The sequence below is a fragment of the Vulpes vulpes genome, chromosome X, assembly GCF_048418805.1.
Source record: "Vulpes vulpes isolate BD-2025 chromosome X, VulVul3, whole genome shotgun sequence".
In the NCBI taxonomy this organism is placed as follows: Eukaryota; Metazoa; Chordata; class Mammalia; order Carnivora; family Canidae; genus Vulpes; species Vulpes vulpes.
This window is the reverse complement of record NC_132796.1, coordinates 28,874,204-28,880,190: the sequence shown is the minus strand read 5'-3', so window position 1 is coordinate 28,880,190 and position 5,987 is coordinate 28,874,204.

Below are 5,987 nucleotides of genomic sequence, written 5' to 3'. Positions count from 1 at the left end.
ATATTAACATTTTACCTGTGTTCTTTTATTACAAGTTGTTATTCTCTCATATTGCTAATCTATTGCCTTATTGCTTTTAAGTTTATCTGGCTTATTTAGAAAGTTTATTCCAAATGTACCCATTTTGCAGTTTTTTTTTTTTTCATTATAATTTTACTCTTTGGGTGTTTCATTGTTCTGGGTTGTGAACTAATGTTTATTTTGGGTGTATCAACTACTGTTTTCAGATAAATTATGTAGATGAAGTAGTGAAGGACCTACAGCTGCAGAGAATACAATGTGAATGGAAGGATTGGAGAAAATTTCTCTTAATTACTACTTAATTACTCCTCACACTTTCAAGAAATTCATCATATCTAAGCTTTACCTCAAACCCTTAAGGAGAAGCAGCGTTGGAAGGCTACTATTTCCCTATAGTATAAAAGACTGAATGCTTGGAGTAGGAAACTAGATTAGCATGAGATTATAAATAACTTATTCTATAACATTGGCATAAATTTCTGATTTATTTTAGCAGGGATTCTGAATTTCCTGGAAATAAGGTGGCCCACAGAGGCAGGATACTTAGCAAAGCTGTTTTTGCCTTCCAGGGGAGCTGAGAGGACATGCAGTTTACAGTGACATTCTTGTGCAAAATAGTGTCTCACCAGATCTGGTAAGCTCAATAATTATTTTTACTTTGCCTTTTTAGAATTAGCATGTAGATCTCCATTCAGGGAGGACTCACATGAATAAAACAAAATGTATGTTAATAAGTGATGGTCTTTTCCAGTGTTGGATGGAATTCAGCATCAACAAGGGAATATTTTTATGTGGGAAAACTATTAAAATCTCTATCATGTGTCCCTGAACAATATTTTGAATGCCATGACCATTGAATGGTCATTACCCCTCAGCAGCAGTTACTGAAAATTTTAGATATTTGAGATATCCTTAAAGTAATAAGGTATTTTTAAGTTGATCGCTAAGAATTTGTATTTTAAAGTTGTGAGTTGAATGCCATTATCATCAGTAAAATATTTAAGTAACCTTATTCTCTTATTTATTGGGAAAAAAATTTTAAATCTTCCCTGACAGCTACTCTTAATTAATTTTAAGAAATCATATTATGTGGAATAATCACTTACTGGTAGAAATGGAAAAATTTATTATTATTCAGTATTAAAATATGAAGTGCAGTTCATTTCCAAAATAACCAATTCCAAAACTTAAAATATATTCATAGTATAGTAGGAATTGTTTTTATTTCATTTTTCAACAATTATGGGAAAACTTTATATACAAGGGCTTTAAACGATCACCATGCAGAGCTTTCCACTCAGTTCAAAAGAAATTCTATTCTCAAAATGATTTGTGAAATTTCTCTTTTGGTACTGAGAGGAGCCAGTGATACAATTTCTGGAAGGTGCTCAATGGTTACTACTCTCATTTCTTGAAATGAATGTTTCATAGAAATAACCTAAGGTCATACAAAACTTTACCTCTTGAAAATGTTAATGACAAAGCTAGCACCTGCCACTGATTTATAAGACATTTCCTAGGAATTAACTCTTTTGTTCAAATTATTATTTTTTCTTTAAAAGGTATATGGACCCTCTGAAGATTGCCTTTTTGAAGTACTGAAATTATTTTATATATATATAAACATTGGTATATATATATATATATATATTCTCCTGTCTTTATAATTATACTTTATATACTGCCAGAATGAAACAAAAATTAAGAAAAAAATATTATTGTGTATTTGCTTACTCTTTTGTTTTTTCCTCTTTGATTATCAGAATTTTTTTTTTTGACAGCAACAACATGTTTATTTTATCATCCAGCTGAGGATATAAACACAAAACACTTCTTCTTAACTTAAGTAAAATATGAAAACATCAGGCAATTCCTAGACTACTACTACAAATGTAGTCTTCACCTACAGTAAAAAACTAAGCCAATCATTTTGGTCTTCATCCCAGTCTTTCTTCCCACTTGGAGGTTTGGGCCCACCAGCTGCTTTTGCCATGATGATCTGATCCACTCTAAGGACAGTGATGGCAGCATTCGTAGCCAGCTTGATAGCCCAGTATTTTCCCAAGTAAGTGTCTAGAATACCAGCTTCCAACATGTCCTTCACAGCAGGAACTTCAGCCTCAATATGAACTATTTGGATTTATTCTATTTTTCATTAAATCTGATCCATTTTGCCCATGGCAAATAAAACATAGATTTAAGAGTAATTATTCTTATTTTAAGAAAATTGTAATAGTATACCATACATTTCATTGATAGAGAAATCAGTTGTTTAAAAATATTTTTAATTATTTCTTTTTTTTTGTATATTTTTTATTGGAGTTCAATTTGCCAAAATATTATATAACACCCAGTGCTCATCCCATCCAGTGCCCCCTCAGTGCTCATCACCCAAAATTACTTGACATCCAGGAAGAAGCTATTTATTTGAATATAATTCTATAAGTGAACTTTAAAATTATCCTTAATAACTGATTATTAGAAAAGAATATATTTCTTTTACAAGGCTTTTAATAAAATATCGATTGCTCATACAATAAAAGGATATATTATTTATCTTTAATTGCAAAAAAAGTGATACTTCCAAAAGAATAAGGAATGCAATTCTTCAATGAACACATTAAATCACTTTATATACTGTAAATTGAGACCAGATGCCTTTTATGATTTTAAATTATGCAATTATGATTACATGTTTCCATATTTTGTGAGCAACAGACCCAAGAATTTCCTGAATTGAATGAATTACATTTTCAATTAGGCATTGTTGACTGAAAAAAAAAGCCAACCTCAAAGTAGATTAGTTAATGTTTTATTTGTTGTCTTACTGAGGGCTAAAAGACAACAGGGCTAGTCTGGATGACAATATTTCACATTGCTCTGAAAAAAATTGCTCTGAAGCTTAGTTTACAGGGTATTATATTGAAAAGGGGAAGAGGTATGCATGCTTGGAAGCAGTTCTCCAAGGTATAATTGAGCATTACAAGGTATGATTTGTTTTGTTGTAAAAACTGAGGTATATTGATTTCCACATGAAAGACCATTAGGTCATCTTAATACATTACGTTTCTATCATATCTGATTGTTCAAAAATATTGACTGCATGCTTTCACTTAACGGGTTTTCTGGTCTTGTTTTTTTTTTTTTTTTTAGGTCACTTGAGAGGTCATAAGAGGCTGATATCAATCACCTACTGCAGTTTTAGTGCACATTTCCTCCTTTTGGTAAAATAATAACCTATGGGAGACAGTGGTGACCAATTATGTATTTGTCCCATAACACTAGGAAGACTCATTCCTAGTTGTTCTGATATATGTGAGGTAAGCATATCCCAAAAAGGATGATCATCTCTAAACTTCTAAATTTGCTCAAGTTAAATAAATAAAATAAAAATAAATTTAAAAAAATAAATAAATTTGCTCAAGTTTAGGATATTTATAGACAAAGATGTTTCACTGTACCTAGGTATAAATCATCAACCTTTATATGGAACTATACATGTCATTTATAGTGTCCACATATTTTACTGTTACTGGCTTAAGGTCCATCTTTATAGACCGTTACATACAAAAGGCTAACAGATTGTATAGACATCATGTTAACAGTAAAATGGTTAGAAAAATTAGAATCTATTTATTTAAGGGAAGAATTTCAGAACTAAATCATTTAGCCAAATATTTCTCTGCTACTGGATTTTGGGTCGTGTAAGGAAGATATTTGGTTTGATTAGCTTATTCCCAGCCTAGTGGAGCCCTCTGACTCAATCTGCCAAAACGAAGTTATCCATACTAATCCATCTATTATCTGGAATAACTTTTAATTGAAAAGCAATTGTGGTATGGTTACAAATTAACATTCTATCCTTTTGACAAGATTTCTTTGTGTTTAGTAAAATATCACAGGTCAACATTGTTCCCTAGTAGCTGGAGTTTATTCTGTTCTGAACCTTAGGTAATAAGTCTGATCCATATCTCATGAACCAGTCTTAGTCTTGAAAATAGGTCAGTGCAGTTACATAGTTGTCTCATTTTAGGAGGTAGTCCTGTAAGTGGGCTCTCAAAGTTCAGGTAATGAATAGAAGAAGGTGTTTCTTATGGAAATAAAAGAAAAACACAAGTTAAGTTGGAGCAAATTATAAACCTAGCGTCTGCATTCTGAGTACTGCTAGTGAGAAGATCACTAGATGTCAGGCTCAAAGTATCTTCAGATGGAGTGAGGGAAGACAGTGGCAATTGGACAGATTTTCCTAGTCTGCAGCTACAATGTCTCTGGGGATTTTTCTGAGTGGCCAAAACAGCAATAGGCATGGCGATCATGTATAGAAATGGACTGATGTGGCAATTTCTCTGAAGTTAACCTCAAGTTTCTAGCTTCAGTTTGCAGGGCTTCTGCAAACTGAATGGCAGGTTTATTTTTTTCAGTGATTTCAAGTCAAGAATGAGGGGCTGGTGGTGAAATAGATGATTGGAAATAGAGAGTAGCACTTGTGATGAGTACCAGGTGATGTAGGGAAGTGTTGAATCACTATTGTACACCTGAAATTAAATATTACACTCTGTTAGCTAAGTGGAATTTAAAAGCCTTTTTAAAAGTGCAAATTTTAAAAATGAAGAAAAAAGAATGAGATTAAGTTGGAAAACGTAGTTTAGAGAGTCATAGCCAGGTATTCAAGGAAATCAGAAGAATTCAGATCCTAGACCCATTTTGTCAGCAAAAAAACAAACATTCAGAGACAGTTAATCAGATCTAGATGTGTTACTGAAGGAAGGTTTTCTCTCTAAAATCACCCTAATTTCCACCAAGATACCTAACTTAAGACTAATTTGTTTAAAAATTAGTTTCCACAAACTTGGTCTGATTACTTACATGAATGCAGCAAGAATAGTGATTGACCCTATAGGTTCTTTTCAAATCTGCTTTGCTGGAAATTCTAGGGAATATCAGAGTGAACTTTTAATAGCCTCTATAAGTTAAAAAGCCAAGCCAAATACTTACCATTAGACTCACCTCTAATACCTATAGATTTGGCTTACTTCCTTTCTTTTCAAGATCCCCAGAATATTCTGAGGTTACTAAGCCTGCTATCAAGTGACCTTCCTTACTCACCTGATAAGGCTCTCAAGAACCCTGTAAGCAAGGTACCAAGCAGATTTTTCCAAGGGGCTTTATTGGCTCCATGAAGTCAACCTCAGTTCCTTAAAACTATATGGTCATATTTGCATCTATAACTTCTCTCTCAAATACAACATTCCAGTCAAAGCCTTGGTAATAGAACCAATGGTGTCCTGTTATAAGGAGAACAGATTATTATTGAACTTAAGCAAATAACTATAATTGCCATGATAGACTGCATACTCACTGAATTTCTGATTTCTGGAGGATTCAGGTAGGGAGAAAATAGAAATGTTCCAATTTGTTCACAATAGAATATTTTTTCTTTTTTTTTTTTTAAAGATTTATTTATCTATTTATTCAGAGAGAGCGAAAGAGAGGCAGAGACACAGGCAGAGAGAGAAGCAGGCTCCATGCAGAGAGCCCGACATGGGACTCAATCCAGGGTCTCCAGGATCATACCCCTGGCCACAGGTGGCACTAAACCGCTGCGCCACAGGGGCTGCCCCACAATAGAATATTTTACCAAATTTCTGTAAGTCATAGATATCTTAGAAAAATTTCCTTAAATATGGAAGAGCAAACATGAGAGAACCAACAGTGTTTCAAGCAAGAATCATAAAAAATATAGTAATCTTTTTCAATTCATTCAGCACCATGTTACTAATTCTTGCTGTGTTTGATTCAACTGTTCCAACTAGTTCCAGAAATTCTTACTTAGTTTAATTTTATGACCTTAACAGTATCAGAAATCCATATCGATGTCAAAAGCCCTTTCCATTAATCTCCTTAAAGTGAAAACATATTTGCAAGATGTTTGGCGTCAAACAATAACTGTAAATGACAAAAAAAAC